This window comes from Sciurus carolinensis, chromosome 10 (assembly GCF_902686445.1).
Source record: "Sciurus carolinensis chromosome 10, mSciCar1.2, whole genome shotgun sequence".
Lineage (NCBI taxonomy): Eukaryota > Metazoa > Chordata > Mammalia > Rodentia > Sciuridae > Sciurus > Sciurus carolinensis.
The window spans coordinates 102,030,026-102,058,014 of record NC_062222.1 but is presented as its reverse complement, the minus strand read 5'-3'; the positions used below and the strand labels follow the sequence as shown (position 1 = coordinate 102,058,014).

At 37.5% G+C, this 27,989-nt stretch overlaps 1 protein-coding gene and 1 long non-coding RNA gene across 2 annotated transcripts in view; one reads left to right on the top strand and one right to left on the bottom strand.

The window, feature by feature from the left end:
- The window catches only part of Gabrb1 (gamma-aminobutyric acid type A receptor subunit beta1), a 368,244-nt gene that overhangs the window by 307,333 nt on the left and 32,922 nt on the right, over positions 1–27,989 (top strand). The window lies entirely within an intron of this gene.
- On the bottom strand, positions 2,459–27,897 carry LOC124994666 (uncharacterized). Its single transcript, XR_007110532.1, has 3 exons — positions 27,795–27,897; positions 3,382–3,487; positions 2,459–2,550 (listed from the first exon to the last, which is right to left on the bottom strand). It is a non-coding gene; the product is annotated as an uncharacterized LOC124994666 (long non-coding RNA).

Here is a 27,989-nt window from a genome sequence, read left to right as displayed (position 1 = left end):
AAGGTAGCTCCATAACAGCAGCAGCTAGAGTGGTTCTGGTGTTCCTGACCAGACTCCAGTTTCAGTGGTACTGATGGTACAAGTGACTTCCATGGCAGTTGCAGTGAGGTCTCCACAGGACCGGTTCTGTCATCCATTGTGGCAATGGTTCCTGGTTTTGCAGCCTCAGAGTCTGGTTCTACGATGCTTTCAGGGATTCTGTGAGCCACTGAACATCTTTTAATAAAATCCTTTCTACACAAACTACCTAAGTCAGTTCCTACTGCCCACAACTAAGAATTCTAAGTGAAACAATATATAAATAAAAATATGGCAATAATAACTACCATATATTGAGAACGTATGATGTGATGAGGAACATTCTCAAATGCTTTAAAAATATTTTGCTCCTTAAAATCTTACCAACTCATTTTCTTTTTGCAAATGATAAAATTAAAGTACTGAGAAGTTAAGTGACTTGCTCGAAGACACGTTGCTAGAAAGTGGCAAGGCCGAGAATGAACCCCAGCAGTGCAACTCTAAAGCCTACTCACTTAGCCACTAAATTTGAATGCATGATGTAAAGGTTGGCTTGCACACAGATAGTTCAGCATATAAATGTCTGTAGGTAGTTATATTAGTCATAGAGTTTCCCAAAGAAACAGAAATAATAAGGTATGTGTGTGTGTGTGTGTGTGTGTGTGTGTGAGAGAGAGAGAGAGAGAGAGAGAGAGAGAGAGAGAGAGAGAGAGAGAGAAAATATAGTTACATAGAGAAATTTACTTTAAGGAATGTTTTGAATAACTGTGAGGACTGATAAGTCTGAAACCAGCGGGGTAGGTTGGCAGCCCAGAGATTCAAGGAAGAGTTGACATTGCAGCTCAAGTCCAAAGGCTGTCTGAATGTGGAATCTTTTCTGTATGTCTGTATCTAAATTTCCCCTTTTTATTAGGAACACTGACCATATTGCATTAGAGTCTACACTAATGACCTCATTTTAACTTAATCACTCCTATCCAGACATGGTCACTTTCTGAAGTTAGGACTTCAACAATGAATGTGGGAGTTGGGGTAGGGGGACACAAAGCAACCCGTAACCATAATAACTTAAATAAACCCTTATATAAAAGCAAATCCAGTTGGAAAGCACCCAATGTAAATGTAACCTCAGGAATTTTTCTGAGTCTTCCTGATTTGTTTTGAGGTCCCCTTTAGTTTTTAAACAAACAGACTTGCCTACAATCCCCTTGAAATGGAAACTATAATATATTGACAGACAAGCTCTCCTGTATGCTAATTAAAATAGCTCAAGAATGATGATGCTCAGCTACATGGACATTTTAAGTTGTTTGCCTCAAGCAATGTGACAGGAATGAGTTACACTATAGTTTCTCAGTACTTAAATCCATTGGGAGAACCAGATAAAATAAATTACATTGTGGCACAGAAAGTGAAATGGCTTCTCAAAATATTCTTGGCATGCAAGGACTGGTGACTTTGGCCTGCAATCTCACAGCTCTTGCAAAGGTTTCAAATCTCAAGGGGACCAGCCAGCATTGGCAGGTCTGAAATGCACTCCTTAGTAGTGAACATCCAATGAGGACATTTGTGATTTCCTCACCTGGAGATTGGTTATTCAGTAGTTACAAGTGAAGATGAGTGTTTGGAAAAGGCACCTTAGCTCTTTTATCATTTATTTAATAGCTGTGAAACCCTCTGGCACTTGTAGAGAGCTTTGTACTTTTCAAAGTGCTTGCACATACATTAGTTCATTTAATCTAAATGGTCCTTGATTGGCCTAAAAGTTAAATCAGCTTTCCAAAGTACCTAACAATCTTAGAGAGCACTTTTTGCACTGAAAAAACATGACCCGAAGTGAGAAAATTGCTCTGAAAGCATTCTGTAAAATCAAGGCACCATTATTATACAAATTTATACATAGTGAAGCTACTGAGTTAAACCCTTAGGGATTTATGGAGATTATACAAAGATTTTCAATCCCTTACTGTTTATTTTGTTTTTAACACCATTTTCTGCAGGGCTAGCTCTCAAGTCCAATTTCAGCATATTAAAATTTTCAAACAAAAACGTGCTTTTATTTCTATTCTGCTTTTCTGTGAATAGCCAAACCTACACATTCCCTTCAAAGAAAAACTGAGGGTAATTTGTGGTCAAAAACCCTAATGTGAAAATACTTGCCACAGTAAGACAGGGCCTGAATATTACTCCTGACACAAAGCAGATGGTGATTTCTTTTTTAAGGGAAATAGTGGCCTGTTTTTGTGCCTGTGTGCCTTCTGCATCAGACATGAAGTAAAAATGAATTTCTATTTTGTTTAACTCTGGGAGCCTGTTACAATGACCAATATTAGGGGCAAAGAACTTAATTTGTCCAAATATAATTACACGATACACAGTAAAGGCACTGGCTATTTCTACTCTCTGCAGGAAAGCTTTATTAAAAAAAAAATGAACAGACGCAGTATAATCTTGAGAATCCGTTTGTTATTCTGATAGTGGAGTCTGTAGCTACAGAGACATCTGTGATGTGGGATAGGAAGATTCTTTTTTCTGAAATACAAAGAATACTGAGAGTAGAGAGATCATTTTTAGGACTTAGAAACCTAAGAAATAACCTCATTCTTTGCCCATATGTTTTTTAAACTATTGATTGCAGGAGTGCTATATATTTCCATATATCTGTTTTTAGAAAATAAAAATGGAATCCAACCTCCTGGTATGTCAAAGGAAATAATTTCATATACTAAAATTATAGGCATTGCCTTTGTTAACAATGTAACATGCCTCTGATCATGGGTTCTAATGATAGAATTGCAGAAAGGCATCTGTTGGGGTAGAAGTAGAAATAAAACTTGGTGTCAAAGATACTTTCTGTTATGGATTTGGCTATACAGTTCTATGGAGCAAATCTTAATGCCTTTAGAGTTAGTCCTACAAATAGCATCCCTCCTCTTTTAGTGTAAAATGCCTATCATTACAATGGGGAGTCTACTGTATTTCTTTAGAATCTGAATTTGGATACTCAAAACCCTACTCTTTAAATACTATGTGTTATTACATGCAAAGTAAAATGAAGCATCAAGTCATGAATCCATATAATTGAGACTCAAAAGTCAGTTTCACATGAAGCACCCTGGCAATTCAAGCTGTGATCAGATAGGAAATAGTAATAATTTTAATTTTTTTATTGAGAACTTACTATGCACCAGATGCTATTCAAAAAGCTTTGTGCATGTTAATTCATTCACTTTCCAGAACAACACCATGAGAATAAATTCTACTGTTATTTCCATTCTATAAATGAGAAAATGGAATCACGGAAATGCTGAATAACTTGTCAAAGATCAAACTGCTAATGAATGCTAAAGTAGGAATTCAAACCTCTTTCATTTCACTCCAGCATCAGAGCAGGTAACCTCCACATGGTACAGCCTCTCCAGAAGTTGTGGCAAGGAAGAAACCTGGTGCATGACATAGTTCCTTGTGCCTGCAAGTTTAAAACAAAACAACAAAAAGGAGGTCAAGGGCCAATGGTATTTTTGGCCTTAATAGCAAAAGAAATTTCGTCCAGGGACTTAATGAAAACATGCCAATGAAAATACCCTATGGGCTAATAGTTAAGTAACCAAAATAAGAGGTTTTTAAAAAATTCCAGATTAGGGCTGGAAAGGCAGCATATGCAAAAGTTTGGGGACAACAGGAAACTTTGGTGTTTGACTGGAATCAGAGAGAGGAGAGCCTGTGGGAGACAAGTTAGGGAAGGGAAGGAGCTGTCTATGCAGTGTTTTGTGGGCTGTGCAGAGGGTCTTGTCCTTTGGGTGACGAGGACCACTAACGCCAGAGTGTAATGTGAACAGATGTGCACGCTGACATGAATCACCTGGCTGCCACTGTGGAAAACAGTTTGAAGAGGTACAGAATGAAAATGTTGGAATCAGTTCAGAAAATAGTGTGGTAGTATCTAAGAAAGTAGTGAGAGTAGTGGTGACAGAGAGAACAGAACTAATTTGGAAAATGCTCTGGTACTAAATTAGATGCCAGAGATAAGGGAGAAGATGTCAATGAATGGGTCCCTAGTTTCCAACCCATGTTTCTGAAACTTTGCAGATGGTTCTGATGGGAAGACCAAGAGGTCATGTTAAAGATGTTGAATTGAGGTGACCTCAAGTCATCAACTGGAGTTGTCAAGTGGATAGTGAGACTACAGGTCTAGAGCTCAGAGGAGAAGTCTAGACTGGAGTTTATCAAGGTAGAGAGAGCTGCTAAAACCACTGACATAGATAATCCCACGAGGGAGAAGACACAAAATGAGTGAGAAGAAAGGGAAACAGGACACAGTCTGAGGAGAAGAGGATAAGGCAACAAAGAATTAAAATAAAAAGCTTCCAATTAAATAGTAAAATAACCAGGAGAAAATGTTGCCAGGGAAGCCAGTGGAGAAGAGTTTCAAGAAGGCAGACAAAAACCAATGGGGTTCCATGGTGCCTACAGGTCAAGAAAGCTGAGGATTGAAAAACTGAATACAGCAAAACAAGGGTCATAGTCACATTGGTATAGAGTATTGGGGTCAAGAACAAGAAGTCAGGCTGAAGTAGGGGGAATAAGTAATGAATAGAGAGGTTCTATGAGCAACCCTAAATTTGGTATGAAGGAAGAAGAGGGATTAGAGTGCTACCAGAGGCAGGGTTAGGATAAAGGGAGTGACTTTGACCACAAGATTCAAATCTCTAATGACTGTTTTCTCAGAAGCTGATCCATTAATGTGATTCACATGAAATTATTATATTTTAGCATTTTTCAAAGGAATGAATCATTTATAACTGATCACACCATTTTATAGGGTTCTGGGAGACACCTTTTTCTTTTGTTTAATGTTGTTTTAATCTGTCACGTTTCTGACCACAGAGAAGTGCTTTCTGGCCAGTTCCTCAGAAGATGGAGTAGGGTGTGATAGTTTAGGATATTATCCATTTGCCTCTGAGAAGTAAAAGAAGAATCTTTCCAGTAATGCACCAAGGACATAGTTGTTTAAAAGTCCTCAGGCATCAACTATTTATCATTCCTATTAAATTTTTATTAAGAACACACTGTGTACCAGCTATTGTGTTAGAGGTGATGGATGCGAAGGAGAATAAGACACAGTTCTTGACCTCAGGATGCTCATTGGTAACAGGAAAGGAACACACGTTAACACATATTGCTAGCGTGTGTGAAATGCCATGAAGAGACATGTACAAGACGCCACACAGAAGCAGGACTGAAGCCCCAGACAGATCAAAGAGGATGTGTGTCTGAGTGTGTGTATGAGAGTGTGTATGAGGCCCTAGGGCTCAATCAAGTCAGTCATAGAGTGTCTCATGGAGATGGGAACCTCTGAACTGAGTCTTAAATAATATGAACACTTCACATTTTTTAAGGAGATTTTTTTATATACCAGGTAGAATGGTGAGCATCTTATATCTTAACCAGTTTATTATACCCATTCTAGAGATAAAGACATGAAAGCAAAAAGAGTTGAAGTAATTTTGTCTGTGGTGGCACAATCTAGGATTGCCAGAGTTGTGATTTGAATCCAGTCTTCCAGCAGAACCTAACTCCTGTATCACCTTGGAAGATTGTGGAACACCATAGCGCATTACATAATTAGAGATTAGATGGGCTTTGTGTGTGTTGGTGGTGGGGATGGGAAGGGCACATTCCAGGTCTGCAAATCACTCCATCTTACTTTGCTCTGCTTTCTAATCCATTCTGAATTTGGAATGCCTAAACAACTATGCCACAGTTAAAAAGAGAAAGAGAAGCACTTTCTAAGTGCTTACAATACCAGTAAGCAGAAAGTGGCTTATTATTAAATAACCTGTTATTCTGGTCCAGATTGCAGTGTAGTACAGAATTAGGATGCATTAGAGGTTCTGTCCACTCTAAAGTACAGTGTGGATGGGTTGGAGAGTAATTTTCTATTTAGGTGGATAAATCCATCTTGAGAAAAATGACCCATACAGAAGCAATCCAACTCCTTCCCTACTGATTCCAAGTTAGGCTCCATCAGATCACCTGGCAGTCAGCGTACTTGGAACACTGAGGTGATTAATATCACTGTGGGGTATAAAGAATAAATAAACAGAAGATCATAAAAGTGTTGACCTTGATAGGGGCAAGCAGACATGAGGATTAATCATGGCTAGCTTCCCAGTACTCTAAATCAGGACAGAAAAAATTCTGTCTCATGAGCTGTGAATCTCAGCAACAGCCCTGAGATCAAGAGAGGAAAGAGACTAATCTACTTCTCACCCAGTTACACATTATCTGATCACTGGAGATAGAAATTGGTCTAAAATCAAAAAGTACAAACCTTGTGCATCAGAAAAGCAACAGAACTGCAGCCTTACCACTGGACCGCAACTGACAGAGGAGGAACTAGAAGAGATTGGCATTGCCAGGAAGTTCTCCAGAATTCTAGAGTGAGGATTTTGTGGAGATTTTCTTTCAATGAACTGAGAGGCTGCTAAGGAGATAGTAAAAATGTGGGAGGAAGAAGGCCTCCAGCTGTCCGGTTTACTTTGTAGGTTTGCTTTGGGTTGTCAAGCGTCTTGCCTTCTTGTAGTCACAAAAACAAATTACTAAAAAAAAGAAAAAAGAGAAGTAGAAAAGAAGAAGAAGAAAGAATAAAATTATAGTAAATTTCTAAAAGCAAAAGATGAAGCTGAGTTGAAGCAAATGAAAGCATATGATTAACACTAAGAAAAAAATTAAAAGAAGAAAATAAAGAATTTGGCTCACAAATATAAAGTTCAATAAAAATAAGACCTAAGAAATAGAAGAAAAGAAAGACTAAAACCAGTGAGATTCAAAAAAGCAAAACATGAAAGTAAGGGATAAAAGATTAAAGATAAAACCAGCATAAATAAAAAAACATAAAAGGAGTAGAACCAGTGAGATAAAAAGCTGAAACATGAAAGTTAGAAGGATAAAAGATAAAAGCTAAAACAAGAAAATCCAAGTTAAAAGCAATACTTAAAAGTTGAGCATAAAATTCTTTTAAAGACTGGTTAAAATTTGTTTTCTCCTTAAAGCGAAATAGAAAAAAAAAAAATTGAGATGGAAAGTAAAGACAAGGAAACAAGACTCCTAAGAAATAAAGCAGAACAAACTAAAATAGAAATAGGAAAAAATAGGTAATCAACATACTCCATGGCAACAAGAAATTCTAAAATAATATTGAGATGCTGATTTGTATCACAGAATGTATTCTTGATGTAACAAGAGAAAAAAAGCAGTAGGATGAAGAAGGGAAAGAGAGGACCACCTAGTAACCGCACGAGGAAATGTATTCCGGGTTCCTGTACATTCTTACACCTCTCAGTCTCCATCTGGAGGTGCCTCTGACCTAGAATGAAGAAAATATATATATGATTTCTCTCTATTGCTCAGCTCAGCTTGCAGGACTGCCTTTAAACCTTAAGCAAATTGCAAAAGAGAGAATCTGTTTTACTTTTTGATTTGGTTTGTCTTTTCAATTTATTTATTTATTTTTTATTTATTTGTTTATTTACTTATTTATTTATTTGGTACCAGGGATTGAACTCACGGGCGCTTAACCACGGAGTCACATCTCCCTTTTCTGTATTTTACAGAAAACAGCCCTTTTCTGTATTTTACTTAGAGACACGGTCCCAACTGAGTTGCTTAGGGCCTTGCTAAATTGCTGAGGATGGCTTTGAACTAGTGATCCTCCTGCCTCAGCCTCCCAAGCTTCTGGGATCACAGGCCTGTGCCACTGTGTAGTTCGAATTTGTTGAATTTTGTCATTTCCAGGATACTTTCCATTTTAACAGGATGCCCGTTGGACAGGTGTTTTGGGTAGAGAGTCTTTCCTTAAGTCCAGGCTTTAGCTATAAGCAGCATCAGGGAGCCTCCTATTAGATGTCTTCCCTTTGCTTCCTGCCTCATCCCCCATTTCTCTACACCTTCTTCACCCCGCTTTGTCCTGGGAAGCTGACCCACAGGATTGTGTTCTTGGGCTTGCTTATCCTCCTCCTTTTGGCTGCTTTCACCAATGAGCAGTATGGGTGGGATATCCAAGAATACAAGTAAAGTGAGATCAGGTATTTATTTCTACAGTTCCCTCACTGACATGGATTGATTCGGTCCCTTTTCCTGGCAGGCTCCCACTTGATGGCCTTTTCCTTCAGCTTTCTCCCTGTGGATTCCAGGCATGGGTAATCTGCTCTCTCCCTTTGACCCTTCAGGTCTGCTGGTATTTGGTCATCTGCTCTCTAGCTGTTGCTTGCCCCAGGATGCTTAGCTGTCCCTCTGTCCCTTGTTGATTTCTCTTAGCCCTGTCCTTAAGTTTGTAAATTGCCCTTTGATTAACTCCTCAATTTGCTTACATTGAGACTGCCATCTGTTTCCTGCTGGGACCCTGATTGACACAGTAGGTAAAAGTATGTCACAGGCAAATTTAACTGTAGCACTCTCCACCCTAAAATTTAGTGCCCTTATACTACCCACAGTTCCACACAGCTTCCCCTTTTAGATCATTTCAGGGCTCAGGATGCCATTGCTGTATTTGGAGTGTGTCTGACTTCCTCACTCACCCAAATTTATCTGTACATTGAGCACTTTTTCCAAAACCCAGATCTCTTCAGCGTGCATGCTGGTGAGTAGCCACAAGCGAATCTCTGCAAGAAAATGTGTTTTCTCTCAGCCAGGTAGCAGAGTGCCTCCTAATGGCCCTCCAGTTACAACGTAGGCATGAATTATTGCAAACAGAATTCTTAACTAGCTAGCATCTTTTCCTCCAGGTTTGTGCTCCACCTATCTATTCAAAGCACTGCAGTCAGATTAATTTCTCTATAAAGGCATTCTCATTATGCTACCTACTGATTTTTAAAAGCCTCAATTGCTTCTCATTGTCCACAGGATAAATTCAACCATTTACGACCCACAATGTGGCTCTCAACTGACTTTCCAGTTTTATCCACTACCAGAGAAGCTTAGTATTAGGGGAAATAGCATAAGGTGGCAGAGCGGGGTGGGGAGGGATCTCAACATTACATCTACTGTCCAAAATCATTTTCTCTTTATTCATCAATAACAGAAGAATAGCATCATATGGCAGAAGTGGACTCCTCCATGAGAAAGCATTCATAATTTTTTACCACTAAGTCACATCCCCAGCCCTTTTATTTATTTATTTTTTAATTTTGAGACGAGGTCTCACTAAGTTGCTTAGGGCCCAACTAAGTTGCTGAGGCTGGCCTTTAACTCACAATCCTCCTGCCCCAGCATCCTGAGTTGAGTTGCTGGAATTGCCACATGAGCCACCACGCCCTGCCTGATTTTAATTTCTATCATGAAGGACAGTTGCAAGGTTTTCACAATCATGGCATATTAGAATTATGGTATAGACTTTGCAATTTTCTTGATTTCATGTGCTGTTGAGTTTGTTTCTATTACTTTTTAAACTTAAAATGCTTTCTAAGATTTTGTGGCATTAAGTTGTGACTCTTTAAGTGGGTTATAACTTGGGGCTCAAAAGTTGTGTGATAGCTCCCTTTACCCCTGTTACTGGCAGCTCAGCTCAGGAACCCTGTTTGAATCCCCACTGACTGAATTCAGTCACCCTTCAGCATAACAAATAGGCAAAATATGGAAAAGGAAGAAATGAATTTTATTTGTTTTGATCAAACTGGGGAGGAGTAGCTAGGTTGCTTCCCACAGAAGCCAGCAAGAACATATGGAAACAAAAGCATTGTCAAGCATTGTAAGACCAGGACATTGAAGCCCTTCAGCATTGTCTCTCGCCATCAAGTCTTCTTCTATTTCAGTTTCTTTCCCTCTTGTTGTACAAAGCTTTGCTTCAGCCAACCTGCACATACCCACCATGTATGTTCTGACTTCCTTCCTTCCAAGCTCCTGAAATGTTTCATATATTCTCCTCTTCTTATCTGAGTACTGCTGGAACATCTCATTTGCCAAATATTTTGTAACCCTTCCATTACTATTATCCACCCACTCACAGTTCATTTCAAGTACCACCTTCTCTAGAGAGCTCACTGCTTAAGATGAACTCAACATATGCCACTTTATGACACCCATTTCTTTATATAGGTCAGGTTTCCCTGATTTCACTATAAGCACCTTTAGGAAACAACCATGTCTACCACTGCTTTGTGCCCCACATCAGCATACCACCCCAGGCACTGAGAGAAAATAGAAGCTCAATAAGTAATTTATAGCTAACTCTATCGATGGCAGCTCTAAGAAGTCAGTCCTCTCAACTTGACAAAAAACCTTCTCTGGTCCCCAAAAGGAAAGTGTTAGTGATTGACCTTCTACCTGAGATAAGCCAAGAGATGCAGGAAAAGTCTAATCAAGTAAACGATCTGTTTTCCCTGGAATCCCTCTGCTGTCCTCTGCAGCACGCGTTGTAGTACTGTTCTTTCTCCAACCTTAATCTCCCAACATTCATCTTGTTGAGCTTCCACGTATATCGGTAGGACACAGACTAGTTTGCTATAACAAATAAACCCTGAAATTCAGTGACTCACACAGGCACGTCTCTTTCTCTTGTATAATAGTCTGGAAGCAGGTGGGTGGTTCAGGATGAGAAAATAACTCTACTCCAAAAGGATGTTCCATGTTCCTTTTATCTTCCTCTGGCTGTGCCATGCCCCTAACACTTGTCCTTGTCCAAGCAATCAAAACTGGAAGACAATATTCAGATTTAATCATCTGCAGCAGGAGGGAAAAAAAATGGAGAGCAACCAATTTCTACATAGCATTCTCTGTCACCCCAGGTAAAGTCCTTTTCATAACTGGAGGGGTGAATCAGGCTGTCAGTCATGGTTATGCAAGGGCAGCAGGGAGGTAGGCTACACTTTGAATGTAGGAACTCCAAACCCAGTATCACACCCAACTACTACCTGGAAACCGAAAGTATGTGTTTGAAGATAGCTGGAAACCTGTCCCATGATTGGAATCTCTATCCTAGCTTGTGTGTGAAGGAAGCCTAAATAGGAGTTATTATATAAATATTCTATAATTGAAGGTTGTCCAGGACTGTTGTGATCACTTCCTCCAGTCTCTCGGCCGTGGACTTAATCAGTATTACATATTCTTCACCACCTATGGACTCAGACTTAATACTCCAAGCCAACATTACTTCAGCAGGGTCCATTTTGTGATTGTCACAGCTGGAGAGGGGTTAATTTCTTGTCATCCAGAAGCTAGTGACACTGTCCAACATTATGACACCAGACAGCCATCCTGACAAAAACTTATTCAATACAAAATGTAATAGCAGCTAGAGAAATCTGAGAAATCTTGTTCTAGACAATTCAGTTTCTTCTCATAATCTTTCAGGGAATCAGGTCCAACTCTGAGCACCAAAGATTCTTATCATTGGTTCTGCATTTTTACACACACACACACACACACACACACACACACACACACACACATATATATATATATATATATATATATATATATATATATATATATGCTTTTTTCGCCATCCATTGCTTCAGACCCTTGGTCTAGCCTCTTATAATAGCTAATAGTCTCAGTAGAACATGACCACTGACATTGTTTACTTGCTCTTTTCTGAGTGAAATAAAATTGCATTATCTTTTAAGGAATATTAAAATTCATCCTGCATACTAACAAAGAATGAATGTGAGCAGTTACATTAAAGGGGAGAGAATAGCACTGGAGACCAGGTTTTGGATCTTATATTGCCACTGACTAGTGTGATCTTGAACAACTCATGATCCTTCTGAGCTTCAGTTTTCCCTTTCAGCAAAATGAAGCATTTAGTCATTAAATTATTATTCTTGTGTCTAGAACACAGTTGCAATAATTATTTTTTCACTTATCTTTCCTTTTTGTTTATTCAGACACATAGACACACAGGCACATGCATGTGTGCGCATGCATTTCCACAAAATAGATTATTCCTTAAGTTTTTATTCCCCACAATTAAAATGATCACAGTTTGCAATAAGTTAGTGAGCCAACAGACAACTCTATCCATATCCTTGTCTAATTCTTTTTTCTAATTTAAAACTTATCATTCTTCAACTTAGTAGTGTGTGTTCAGTCAAGTCTGTGAATTTTTCTGGACTTTAGTTTTCCACTTGGCAGACTGAGGCAGGTAGTTTCCAAATTCCCTTGCAATTCAGGTATACTTGACCTACCCAGAACTTCTTCAGGCCAACCTGGACCTTCCTAAGCTTGTAATGATTGGTGCCATAGAAACAGAGAAATTCTCATGGGTGAAGTCATCATAAATGACAGTAGGAAACATGCTTAGCTTTTATAACTTCAAGAATAGTGATTGACCAGGAACAGGTGGGAATTTTATTGTGCAGCCTTTGTTTTCCTTTTTTATTGTATTTCATACCCAAAACTTAAAGAAACAGTGATAAATAAATTTTAAATATAGAAACATCAGAATTGCTTCTCTTCAATTTTCTAACTCTCCCAAACCTTATTTCCTATATTATAAAAGTGAGAGAGAACTAAACAAACACACACATACACTCCACATAGACACCCAGAAATAATTTCATTTTCATCTCAAGCTTCACAAAAATGACTATTTAGAATTTGATTTAAAAAAATTAAAGAAAGGAAGGAAGGAAGGAAGGAAGGAAGGGAGGGAGGAAGAAAAAGAAAGAAAGAAAGAAAGAAAGAAAGAAAGAAAGAAAGAAAGAAAGAAAGAAAGAAAGAAAGAGAAAGAGAGAAAGAGGAGAAAGAAAGAAAGAGGAGAAAGAAAGAAAGAGAGAGAGAGAGAGAAAGAAAGAAGGAAAGAAAGAAAGAGGGAGGAAGGGAGGGAGGGAGGAAGAAGAAAGAAAGAAAGAAAGAAAGAAAGAAAGAAAGAAAGAAAGAAAGAAAGAAAGAAAGAAAGAAAGGAAGGAAGGAAAGAAGGAAGGAAGAAAGGAAGAAAGATAGGTAACTCACCTTTGTTAAAGGATAAGTCATGGGAAGTTTTACACTCAAAATAATAATTAGATAAAGTTTAAATTATATAAAATTAAGGTTTATGGTGGGAAAAAACTGTCCAATACTTGTGATGCTAGTATTTCTGGGTGTGCATGTAACAGGTGACGTGCAGGTATATTCTATGCTCCAGTGTGGGTAAATTCAGAAATTTTAGAGAAATGTAGCTCAGGTACTTGTCTTTTCAAGGTCTACCTTTCAGAGAAGTTAAGTAGTTGCCTCTAAATTCCTGATTTTCACATCCCAGGGACACCACTGAGTTCCTTCCAAGTGAATTACAATTTGCAGGTAGGAAGGAAATCTCTGGCATTCACCCAAGGAGTTGGAAAAACTTCCCTCTACATTCCACCAACTGAATTCAGTTCACTTTGCTTGATGCAAATGAGGCTACCACTCTAACAGTCAGCTTAGATGACTGGTTTTTTGAGCAGGAGGATTAGTTTATTCTCCCAGCCCTGAATATGTTATTGAATTCCTCTTTCCTGTGTTGAAGGACCTCTCACATGAGTTCATAATTTTCTGGCCACTTTCAGTTGCTGGCAAAAAAACGCAGTCCGGTTTAAAATTCCAATCTGTTCCCATACACCAGCCTCCCCACCTTGTAGTTCCAGGAATTGCAGTGTGAAGGGAAGGGGCAAAGTCTACTCTGTCACCCTGCTTTCCTCTCCAGACATTGGGAGGAAGAATATATATTTAGGATGAAAACATTTTTGTTTACTCATTGAGTGACTGCCATCCTGTTGATGCTTCTCCAACCAATCTGATCTAACTAAATGTGTTCTCTGTAAGGTGAGCACCTCCAAGCTGCCTTTCTCTGCCTTTCTCTGTGAACATGTGAGTGAGTTTGGAGTAGGGGTGAGACACTCTCACTAAATTGTTCCTGGAGGTGAAGACAAAGAGCTATCACCACCAACTACCACACACGCAAACACACACACACACACACGCACACATGCACACAAACTCACATACACATGAGTTCTGACCTTGGGAATTACCGAAGTTCTTTCTGCTGGGTCCATTTGCCCTGCAGGAAGCCCTCTTAGATGGTCCGCTTGAGCCATGGAAACCTGATTTACCACATATTGGAGGACTGGCCAATTCCTTCTTCCTCTCTTTTATTCTGTCCTGTGGAAGCAATCTCACATCCTTTTGCCTTCAGGATCAGAGGCAGTTTCACAAGTCTCAGCCTAAGGAAGACATCACTGGGAATGAGGAACTGTGTTCCCTTCTGGCAGGTATTCTCAATCTTAAAACCATTTGTCCTTTTTTGTCCTAGGATTGGTGAAAAACGCAAGATTCTCTATGCTATCCAGGCACAGTGGCACATGCCTCTGAGCCCAGCCATGTGGGAGGCTGACCAAGAAGTTCAAGGCCAGCCTGGTCAATGTAGCAAGATATTGTTTCAATTTTTGTTGTTGTTGTTGTTGTTTTGTTTTGTTTTGTTTTGTTTTTTGGCTTACAAAGCAAAATCAACACAAAATTCTCTATGCTTGCACTCAAACTCTATCAATTTCTTTCTTTTATACCTTCTCCCTCCATATTACCTTTTCTTCTTCCTTCTGTTCTTTTATTCTCTGGGTTAGAGTGGGAATAGTGGTAGAAACAATAACGACTACTGTCCTTCAGAACACCCAGATGTAGAAATATATCCCACCTGATTGTAGATCTCTCCATAATGTGAGGTGCTTAGTATTTTTTTTTTTTGTCTAGTTATTTACTAATTTGAAAAGAAGGAAAGTGCCTTTTGCCTGAATTTCACTCTCACATCACCAAATCATTTGCCACATCACAGCCTTAGGGACTCATAAGAGCAGTGTATCTACCTACATACAGAATAACAGTCTTAAGAAACAGAGTCAGGTTCAAGATCAAGTTGTGCCTCTTTAAACATTGTGTGGTCTTAGAGAAAATTGCTTAACTGGGGTTCAATTTCTTCATCTGTAGAATAGGGACAACACCAGTCTTGTGGCATCTTGACCTGTGATTTGTAAAAATGCTCAGTAATAAATATTATTTAATATCACCACTAGATTTACAAATAGCATTGAGACAACTCTGTGCCCTGGATCAGCGAGGCCTCATCTCTGACCTTAAGGAGAACACAGTCTAACACAGACAGACACATAAAGTAATTACAGTAAAATCTGGCAAGTGCAAGGCAAAATACAGAGTGCTTTGGGAGTCAGGTTGAAAACCAGGGAAGCTATAAGACAGTGTCTTGGAGGATCTCTGTTTTGGTTGCTGTTGAGAGAAGGATTCCTGCCCAAAAGTTATAGGAATGGCTACACATGTGGCTACACCTGACAGTGGACAAATGAGATCAATAGCAGTTTATTAGTCATGTGTTTTCAGCTCAGGGCAGAGTGTGAGGGGAAGACACCATATAGTATGCAAGGCCATTTGGGGACTGCACACACGAAAAGGGTGACCAGTCAAGGGCTGCAGGAGGCAGGCTTTGTCAAACCGAGAGGATAGGATGTCCCCTGGTTTCCATAGGACATACATGATTGACCGGTTTGAGTAATTCTGGATCCTGGCAGGAAAATGAAACTCACCACTCATGGCTGAGCAGGAACTGTGCCTGGCAATGTGATAAGAAGAATGATTTCTTTGGGGTAAATTATCCCAAAAAGTGAGGAGGGGACTTAAAGGGATGCCATTCAAGACCCTTCTGATTTCACCAGACGTCAAGACAGCACACAATACTGAACCATATGTTTAGGCCTTCCATTTTAGACTCCTGTAGCAAACATCATCTGAACTCAGTCTAAAAGGCTTACTAGGAGTCATCAGAGTTACTCACATAGGATTAGGGACGTGGCATTCTATCTGAAGCAAATTGCACTGCTGAAGGCAACTTTCTTCCATGTACAGTGCATGAAAGATCTGAACATATTTGTTGCTGGAGCATCAGCAGCAGAAGGTGGTAAGAAAAGAAGTGAGAGAGATAGAGGGTGATCACAAAGAATCTTGTAGACCAGATAAGAGTTAGAACACTAGTACAATATTCCAATGCTAAAAGACATTCTGCTAAAAATTACTAGGGGGTCCCATAATTCAGAGAAAGAACTATTGTAAGTAAGTTATACTAATTCGTTCACTACATGATATTTTAGTATCCAACCGATGTGCATTTGTAAACCCTCAGGATGGTGTGCATTGCTGCCTACTCTTTTTGAACTTGGGAGCATTGGTCTTCTAGAATTTTTTTTTGTTCTGGAACATCAACTAACTGTTCCAAGAACCAAAGTTTTAAAATTACTGTTATAGGTAATGAGGGAATCATTAAAATATTTCAAGCTGGGAGTGACATTGTCCTATTTGTATTTTAAATTAAACATTCTGGTGGATGTGTAGAAGATGGATTTGAAAAAAATCAAAATTCGAGCAGTTAGTAAACCCAGTTAGGAGGCTGTGGAAGCAATCCAGAAAAGCAATTGTGAATAGAAATAAGATAATAGAGACAGGAAATTAAAAATCTGAAAGAAGTTTTTATGTTTGATGAGTTTGATGTGTCAGTGGGAGAGCTAGGTCATGTTCAATGACATCCCACAACAACCATGTCTATTCTGTTTGCAGTACTTCTATCCTGAGTTGATGGGGAGGGTCTGCTCCACAGAATCTCCCAGTGGTGCAGTTAGAGTCCTGTCATCTTAAACCAGCACCATCTGTATAAAGATATTTTGAGTCATTAGAGCAAGAGGATGATCATGGAGATTCAGACCCTGGCCTGGGTCTAAAGTAACACCTGCCACTATTGGTTACAGTCCATTGACGAATGAGTCTCATGCCCTGCCTACTTGCAAGAGGTTTGGGGTGATCTTCCAGGTGTCTAGGAAGGGGAAAACCTCCTAAAGTAATATCTTACCCAGTAAGTGAGAAGAAAGAATCTCCCATGAGTGATTAGATGAAGGATAGTACCATGAACTCAGAGCAAGAGGGTACTAGAAAAGGACAAAATGCTTGAAGGATAGACTAATATTTTTAGTTTTTATGTACCAAGTTAATTTTATTTAGGAGATGGCTTTAAATTTTAAATTTAAACTAAAAGGATAATTCTGTCCAGGAGATAAGATTTAGGAATCATTAGTAAATAAAATCAAAATAGGAAGTACTATCCAAGAAGAATAAAAGATTCCCTAAGGAACATCAGCATTTTTAATTTGAGAGAAAATTCTAAGAGAACAGAAAACTGTTAAGAGAGACAAGGAGAGAACCCAGACATGTGCTTTCAAAAAATTGATAGAAGGTAAGCATTCCAGAAAAAAGCGATCAGTAACAGCAAACATTTAATATTTCAGGTGAGATAGAGGTTAAAAGGGGCCTCATTGATTTGACAGTTAAGACACCATTGATGATTTTTAAAGAAGGGCATGGGAGGTGTGTTAGTCAGCTTTTCATCATTCTGTCTGAGATACCTGAAAATATCAACTTAGAGCAGGAGAAGTTTATTTGGAGGTCATGGGTTCAGAGATTAAGTCCATAACTGTAGACTCCATTGCTCTGGACCTGAGGTGAAGCAGAACACCATGGCAGACGGACATAGCAGATAAAAACTGCTCAGCTCATGGTAGTGAGGAAGCAGAAAGAGACAGGAGCCAGAGACAAAATATAATCCCCAAGGGCAAGCCCCCTACTTCTTCCAGCTATGCCCCACCTTCCTACAGATGACATTGGGGAATCCATTCAAATTAATAATCCATCAGATAGATTAATCCATTGATTAGATTATAGTTCTCATAATAATAATTTCACCATTGAACATTCCTACATGATCTAACCCATGAGTTGCTTTTCTTTTCTTTTTTTTTTTTTTTTGCAGTGGGGTTGGGGCTTCTTATCCAAACCATAATAGAAAGTGTGGGGACAGAGACAAGGCTGACATGTTTTGGTAGGGACACGAGGAATTTTCAGAGGCAAAGAGAGTCAAGTTTTATTCCCAAAATTCTTCCTCATCTCCCACAGATCCATTTATTCAACTGATATTTCATAAGGACTTATTAGGGTATAAATAAAACAGATGAGCTTTCTGCTCTTAGGATTTTGTTCCAGTAGACAAATGCTATGTTTAAATGAGGAGACAGCTGAAAATTAAGATGACTATACCTTACCAAAGGTCATAGATGGCAGAGCTGATACCAGAATCCAAGCCTTGGATTCCATGTGTGTTTCTCTCCATCATACAATAACTATATTGATACTTTTTTTCCTATGGTAATGAATTAAAAATGACTTGTGTATTGCTTTTCAAATTCCTTGTTGTATTCAAGATTATAGATTAACAGTGCAATCTGAGATATGGATAGGTAAATAGATCAAAATCAGTCAGCCAATTCCTATAGTAACAGTAATGCATAATCTTGACTGAGCTGGGTCTACCCATTAACATACCATTATGTACTGCAGTAGGTATATAGTACAGAACACATTCTTCTCTAACTATAATATGCTGTTCTGTATTATAGCTGAATATACTGTACTATAGTAAGTATAGTAAGTTTAACAACATGAAATGGCTGTTTTACAACAATAAAAAGCCTTCCAACAAAGAAAAGTGCTGGACCAAATAGATTTTCAAATGAGTTCTAATAGACCCTTAAAGAAGAACTAAACACAAATCTTTCTCAAATTATTTCATGAAAGTGAAAGGGAGGAACACTCCAAAGTATACTTTATGAAGCTATTATAACCTGGTAACAAAACTAGACAAACACACATCAAAGAATGAAAACTATACACAAATATCCCATATGAACATAGATATAAAAATCCTTAACAAATTATTAGCAAACAACTTTCAAAAACACATGAAGAAAATAATACACCATGATCAAATGGGTTCTACCCCAGGGATGTAGGATTGGTTAAACATATACAAATCAATAAATGTACTTCACCACATAAATAGAATTAAGGACAAGAATCATATGATCATCTCCATAGAGGCAGAACAGGCCTTTGATAAACTCCAGCACCTATTCGTTTTAAAAACACTGAAGAAACTAGTGATAGAAGGAACTTACCTCAACATTATAAAGGCTATATATGACACACCCAAAGTCAACATCATACTGAACAGAGAAAAACTAAAAGCATTTCCTCTAAAGTCAGGAATAGGACAAGGATGTTTACTCTCACCACTCGTATTCAATATAGTTCTTGAAATTCTAGCCATAGCAATTAGGCAAGAGAATGAAATTAAAGGGATGTAAATAGGAAAAGAAGTTAAATTATCTGTTTGCTGATGACATAATCTAGAACACAAACAAACAAATAAATAAAAATTCCACCTGTAGACTTCTATTGCTGATAAATGAATTCAGCAAAGTAGCAAGATACAAGATCAACATTCACAAATCAATAGTAGCTTTCCTATGCTCCAACAGTGATTCTTCTGAAGAAGAAATGAGAAAATTATCCCATTCACAATAATCTCCAAAAAAAAAAAAAAACTTGGAAATTAATCTAACCAAGAAGGTGAAAGAACTCTACAATAAAAATTGGAAAACACTGAAGAAAGAAATTGAAGACCTTAGAATATGGAACAACATCCCATGTTCTTGGATAGGCAGAATTAACATTGTCAAAATGACCATACTACTTAAAGAAATACACAGATTTGATGCAATTCCCATCAAAGTATATACTCTTCAAAGAACTAGAACAAATTCCAAAAATTTATTTGGAATAATAAGAGACCTAGAATAACCAAGCCATCCTGAGGGAGAAGAACGATGTAGGAAGTATCACAATACCTGATCTTAAATTATACCATAGAACTATAGTAACAAAACCAGCATGATATTAGCATCAAAATTGACATGAGGACCAATGGAATGGAGGAGAAGACTCAGAGACAAATCTACATACTTACAAGCATCTTATATTTGACAAAATTGTTTTAAAAATATATGTTGGATAAAAGATAGTCTTTTTAACAAATGATGCTGAGGAAACTGGATATTCAATCTGTAGAAGAATGAAACTAGATTCCTATCTCTCATCCTGCACAAAATTCAAATCAAAGTGAATCAAAGACTTAGCAATTAGATGAGAAATTTTGCAACTGCTAGAAGAAAACATAGAGTCAATACTCCATCATATTGGTGCAGCACAGACTTTCTTAACAAGACCTCTAAAGTGCAAGCAATGAAACCAAGAATCAGTAAATGAAATGGCATCAAATTAAAGTTCATACACAACAGAGGAAATGATTAAAGCTTTAAGAAAGCCATAGAATGGGAAAAAAAAATCGCCAGCTAGTCCTCTGACAGGGGATTAATTTCAGACTATATAATATCAGACTCACAAAGCTTAACACGTGCACAAAAAAAAAAAAATCCAGCCCAATCAATAAACAGGCAAAAGAACTAAATAGTCACTTCTCAAAAGAAGAAGCACAAAGGGACAACAAATGCATGGAAAAAACTTCAACATCTCTAGCAATGAGGGAAATGAAAATCAAAACTGCACAAAGGTTTCATCTCATTCCAGTCAGAATGATAATTATTAAGAATACAAATAATAAATGCTAGTGAAGATGTGGGGGAAAGGTATACTTGTATATTGTTGGTGGAACTGTAGATTAGCACAACCACTCTGGAAAGCAGTATGGAGATTCCTAAAAAAATAAATAAATAAAAAATAAACTAGGAATGGAAACCACTATATGACCCAGCTATCCCACTTCTTGCTATTTATCCAAAAGAACTAAAATCAGTGTACCATACTGATACAGCCACATTAATGTTTATAGCAGCACAATTCACAATGGCCAAGTTATGGAATGAGCCCAGGTGGTTCTGTCATTTAGATGACTGGATTAAGATGACTGTGGTATACATGCACAATGGAGTTTTATTCAGCCATAAAGAAGAATGAAATTATGGCATTTGTTGTTAAATGAATGTAAATGGAGAACATAATGCTAAGTGAAATAAAACAGACTCAAAAAATCAAATCAAGGGTTGAATGTTTCCTCTAATATGTGGAAGCTAGAGTAAAATAAGGGAAAAAGCAGGGTGGCTGGCAGAGATTGGATATCATAAAAATATAGTGAGGATCAGTGAGTAGAAGAAGACAATCAAGAGGGAAGATGAATGTGGAATGAATTTATCAAAATTATGCTATGTGCCTTACAAATACACCACAGTGAATTCCATCTTTATGTTTATCTATAAAGTACCAATCAAAAATAAATAAGTGAAAGGAAGATCAGTAGAATACAGGAAAGGGAAGAGAGGGAGGGAGGATGGACGGAAATGGGGAACACCAGGGATGCACTGTGAATTTGTAAAACTGAACCTAAGTATTCTGTATAACCATAATGCTCCAATTTAAAAAGTTTTTAAAAATTCTGTTTTAGATCCCAAAATGGCCAAATAGCAACTCTTTCATGTGGTTCTACCTAATAGAGTGCAGGATGATTCTTCCTATGGCATGAAACTGGAAGCATGAAGTGGTTGTATAAACTAATTAGTATGAGTAGTGGGGCAGAACGATTTAGAGAAAACGAACACTCAGCTGGTGGCCATATCACTTAAACTGTCTGAGCCTCAGTCTTGTAATGTTTAGAATGGAGAGGATAATTTCTTCCCAAATGTCTCTGTAAGGCTGTAAAGATGTGCTTGTGTATGTAAAGTGCCCATGTCTTTATCTGACCCATGACAGATATTAACTCGAGGGCAGCTGTGTGTATGTTCACAAGGAGACATGGATACTTTCAACATGGAGTGTTTAATCACTCCTGTTTATTTCCAGGGTTTATTCTGGAGCAGGATTTCTAATTCTTATACATATTCGTTATGTAACAAATTCTCTGAAGTTTCTTGTAATTATGTATATGACTTGCCTCCAAATTAAAAGATCCACTGTTTGGAGCCTTTAACCAAGAGTCAACAAGCAGTCATCTGCCAAGTAATAACAGCTTTTAGTAAAAGGTAACTTCAACTTGGAAGAAGTAGCTGAACAGTGGAGTTTCAAGGATAAATAATTTATATGGAATTTCTCAAAGAATTCTGAGGAGTACTGACTGCTCTAAGCTCTAGAAATGTATCCTTGTCAAAATCTTCCTTTTGAAAAGATAATTAGTAGCTTGAACCTCACTGGTCTTTGATACCTCACGAGGATCATCCTTCAACGAGGTGCTTCTGCGATCTCTTCCAGGACCATGGGTCCTCTCCTAGTGCACATTTGCAACCAGGATCCCTCTAAAATTCAAGTTCATTTTCATAAACCTGCTGTAAGGACAAAATTATCCTGGTATCCCACAGAATTAACAGAGTACCCTGCCTCTTCTCCCAGTAGTGGAACAAATTGCCTCCTCTACAAGGCTTGTGTCTACTCATGCCTTAGAACTTCTTCTCTTAAATGTATTTTTAACTGATACATAAAAACATAAAAATTACCTACTTACAGGGTATCATGATATTTTAATACATGTATATATTGTGTAAGTTTAAATCAGCTTACACATATCTACCTCCTCAAACATTTATCATTTCTTGATGGTGAAAACATTCAAAGTCCTTTTTTCTAACTTTTGGAAAAACAATTCATTATCATTATCTATAATGATATCTGTATGATAGCACATCAGAACTTACTTCTCTTGTCTCAGCACCCATTGATCAAACTCTCCTCTCCCTCCCTCACCCCCCCATCCCCAGCCTCTGGTGATCACCATGCTGAACTTAAAAAGATGAACTTTTTAAGATTCCATGTAAGTGGGAGATCATGCAGCACTCAACTTTCTGCACCGGGCTTATTTCACTCAACACAAGAATCTCCACTTCCATCCACACTGTCACAGATAACAGGTTTTCATCTTTTTATGACTGAATAGTAGTCCATGGCGTATATGTATCACATTTTCCTCATTGATGCATCAGTTGATAAACATTTAGGTGTTTGCACTCCTTAGGTGTTGTGAATACTCTTGCAATAAGTATGCAGGTGCAGATGTCTCTCTGACACACTGATTTCCTTTGGCAATATACCCTTAGGGGGATTGCTGGATCACATGGTGGCTCCTTGTTCAATTTTTGGAAGAACCTCCATACTATTTTCCAATTATATTGGAAATTATAATTTTCTAAATTATATTCTCGCCAATAATATGTAAGTGTTCCCTTTTCTCCACCTCCTCACCAGCACTTGTTTTTTTGTCTTTAAATATCCATTCACACTGGAGTGAGGTGATATCTCAATGTGATTTTGATTTGCATCTCTCTGATGATTAGTAATATTTACATCTCTCTGATGGTTAGTGATATTGAGCTTTTTTCCCCTAAAGCCGTTGACCATTTGTATTTCTTCTTTTGAGAAATGTCTATTTAGAACTATTTCCCATGTTCTAATGGGGTTATTTGATTTTTGGTATTAGGTTTTTGGGTTTCCTGTAGGTTCTAGATATCTCAGAACTATAAAGAGGCTATCTAACATCACAACAGAACCTGTCTTGAGGGGACACAAACAGAAGCCTTCCAAAATTTGCATCTTTCCTCCCTACTTCTCGTCCCCCTCACCTCTTTGCTGAAATGTCTTTAACCAATGTGTGTGTTGAGGGAGTTCAGGGTGAAGAGAATTATTCAGACAGTTTACAAGTGTAGGCATCTTTTGATCTTACTTTCAGGTCAGTTTCTTTTAAAATAATATTTGGGGACTCTCATGACCCCTTTTCCCTTTACCCCAACCCCAGAAGTGTGTGACCACCATTATACTATCTAAGGTGTGTGAGAAAAAAGTCACTTGAACTATAGAGAAAAATTTGTATTTGTGATTTGATTACAAAATGTCTCTGCTCTCCCCTTCCTAAAAGTTCTGTCCCCTTAGAATAAACTTAGGCATCATTATGTGCCACTTATAAACCAATACAAATGGTTTTAACATGAACCATTGTGCCAACCACAGCATCCAATACCAATGGACCAGGACTCTTGACATTGGTACTATTGAAGTGTTGAGCTAGATAATTCTTTCTTGTGGGCTACTGCCAATTGTAGGAAGTTTAGCAGACCCCTGACCTCTATCTACTAGATAACAGTAGCAACCCTCCCTCAATTATAAAAACTAAAAATAGACATTGCCAAATGTGCCCTGGCAGTGGAAATTCACTTTAGAACCACTGCTCTCACCCACCCTGAAGCAACATGTGATGCTTGTGTAATGCTTCTAAGTGTTTTGATGATGGATTGCTTCTAAGAAGCACTCTACAGCTGTAACTTTGCAAAATGACCTTTTTTATCTTCCCTATGAGTCAGGTAGCACAGATTATTGGCCCCGTTTCCACAGATAGAAACTTGGAAGCATTCAACCTTCCCAATCGGGTCATGAAAGTCTGCACTTTCATTTTGCCCACCTGAAAAGTGAAAATTATCATCACTGGTTTTCTTCCCAGGCCTGAGATTGAGCAATAACTACACAGCAATGCCCTTTTCCAATTGGCTATTCCCAAATTATTCTATACCAGGCAACTCTAAAGATGAATTTGTATTTGCCTGTCTTCCTATTTCATGGGTATCAGAAATAAAACCTTCAACATAAATAAAATGGCAGCAAGCCACATGTTTCATCAATGTAACTGCCAAATTACACCCAGTGAAAACTCAATTCCAGCAAAACCAATAATAATCGAATAGCTTTTTCTTCATCATGCTCAGACACAATGCAATTTTTAAAACACAGATATTAATGTGCCCAACATGCCCACCACAATAACCTCTGTGACACCAATCTAGCACTTGGGAATGAGTGCAGATAAGCTATAGATACAAACAACTGTGAACAGTCAGTTCTACAACATTCTATTCACATGGATTTCAAAAGCAAAAACATTATACAATAACACATAATTGTTTGTGAGCCACAAAAGCTCACAGCCTCTTAGTTGCAAAGGCTATCCAACTTGATCCTAGAGGAGATCCAAATAACATGGGATGCTTAAAGACAGCAGAGAATCGCCAGAGAAAAGCTATCTTGCTAGGAAATAAAATCCACTTTCTTTTTTAGATACAAGAGCTTGGTACTATATGATTATTCTAGGTAATATACAATACATCTGTGAAAATCCAGGGCAGGGACCACATACTTTGCATCCACAGATGGGAAAAGCATCGGATTTAGAAACTGAATTGAGTGGGTTTCAAAAAGTGTCATCTGAGAGTGAGTGAATAAGGGAAATGAGACTAAAATCATATTAAAACCTAACAGAAACCAGGATCTAGGAAAACAAATTAATAAGATGGAATGTGAACTCAGGCTTGATATAATGATATTTTTAAGTTGACATATCTTATCACTACTAGTTATGTATAATCATAACTGAAAGATATGAAGAATGGATTCATATCATTTATGATTTATGTTAATACATCTGCATAGCTAAAGTAGCTTAGAATGTCTTTGCAAGATGTCAGTGAAAATATTATAACTTAAGCTTTAAATATTCAAAAACAGGTCAATTTTTACAGATACTTTAGTAATCAATTGCAGTTGCATGTATTTAAATAAATTCCTAGTTGAAAATCTGAATTTGTAGAGGAAAATGAGGGGTGTGGAGGGGATGGGGGGAAGGAAAGATAATAGAATGAGACAAACATCATTACCCTATGTACATGTACAATTACACAAGTGGTGTGACTCTACTTCGTGTACAACCAGAGAAACGAAAGTTGTACTCCATTTGTGTACAATGAATCAAAATAAAGACATAAAACAAAAAAAGATTTAACTATTTAAAAAAAAAAGGTTTTGTGAGGAATGATATAGGTAAAGTGCTCAGGATATTACTTGGATAATAATAAATAGTAACAAACAGTATATAACACAATTAAGATGGCGATTGTGATTATCATAATTTTTGAAATCTTTCTATAATAAAGGTGATAATAGATTATTGTTTGGCTACATAAAAAAAAAGAAAATCTGAATTTGTGACAAGGTATATAAAACCTGATTGTCCTAGCATCATCTAATATAAATAAATTTCAGAATAAAATATTGTGAGAATCAGTGATTGAAAATTAAAATCATCTTGAATAAAATCTAAAACTTCTGTATCTAACACAAAGGAATAAAATCTTCAGACACTATCTGGAGTTTTTGCCATAGTCTGAAAGGTCTTGAGTGCCCTCTACAGGTTGTTTAAAGAATTTTCATGGATTTGATATTTACTTTCCCCAAATATATTTAGGTAATTTCTAGACTATAAAAACAACTTGTTGGAGTCTCAATTTCAAAAGCATTAGATTTTCACCGCATAAAATTTTTGAAACAAAATCACCCCTCGTTCTAACAGACATAAACAATCGCTATTAACTATCCATACATATTCTTGATTAGGTATACACACTCACATTTTTATTAATTTCTCTTAACATTATAAAATGACTGGTTTTAGTTGATTGTGTGGGGGGAATATATATTAATGAGTTTTCTAATGTGCCTTATTGACAAATCGCTACCTTGTGTCATCAGAATTTCTCAGTGAAAAGTGATCCCTTCAGAGAGAGAGAGAGAGAGAATAAGAGAATTTAACAAAATTTTAAAAAACACAATAACCATTCAAGGATGGGTTCACAAATAATAAAACTAGGGTGCCATTTCTCTAAAATAAAAATAACACAATCATATTCTGAATAGTTTCCCACATTTCAGATATAAAGGGGTAATAAAAATAGACAACTGAGACCATTACCCAAAGTATTAATCTAGAATTTCAGAGCCAAAATACCACAAGCATTAATGTTAAAATAGTGTATTTAAATTATCTGGATAATTGCCTTGGTTTCTGTTTTACTTGTTTATAGTCTTATTTATCTTCAGAGGTAATTTATGCTTTAGAAAATTACAGACACATTTGGCTTATTAAGTGGTAATCAAGAGTAGAAGAGACTCCCCTCTCTAGACTAGTCCTGATTAATTTTTAATTCTTTCCAAAAACCAATGATGCATAAGTTTAACATTCCCAAATAGATCAGGCATTTTTAAACAACTTCCAATCTTAATTTATATTTTTAAACTATCTTATATAACATTTGATATTGATACAATTGTTTAGATTCTCTTATAAGGTTATTCTTTTACATAAGTCAAAGTTAATGTGGTCATTTCATCATGAAGAATACCATTCCATTATGAAGAATACCATCATAAAGGATTTTGCCTACAACCTAACAATTGTTTTATAGTAGAGAGGAGTTTTAACAAGGGCAGAACTTAGTGGCAGAAGTGACATCCAATTACAATAACCCCCTGACCTCATCAAAGTCAAGGCCCTCTCCATTCTGTGACATCATTATTGAGTAAAAGTTTGCCCACATTTTGAAACAGATTTCTCAGCAACTTTGCAAGGAGTACATGCTTTATTTGGTTGCAATTCTATGAAATTCACCTCTCTTAGAAGGTTGTACCCAGATCTTTGCAGAAATTAGAACGGGAGATAACAATCACAATTTTTTTCCCATCTTTCAACCAACTAATTTTTCAAAGGAGGGAGATACAAGGAGTCAGAATGTTCTTTAAATGTATAGACAACATAAAATAGTTTCAAGACCATAAAAGAAATCTGAGCAGAGGTAGCCCAGAAAAATCTACTCTGCGATCATTAATATAACTGAAAATTCTGAACTGCTTTTACTCCCCACACTTCTGATATCAAATGTGCAGGTTGTTCTCACACTAACTGGGTGTCCAAAAATTCAATCCAATTCTGACACTAAGTACCCAGAGTTAGTATCAAACTCCACAGGTTTAAGAGTTAGGTCCCACAAGACTGCCCTCACCTCAGATGCCAGTCATGAGTATTGGATCCCAGGTTACCCACAGATTGGACCTTCTCACAAACCTGCCCCTGCATATTTGATAATTTGCTGGAGCAGCTCCCAGAGTTCAGGAAAAAGAATTTACTTTCTACTGTGATATTTATATAAAGGATAGAACCCAGGAACTGCCTGACGGGAGAGAGGCATACAGCCAGG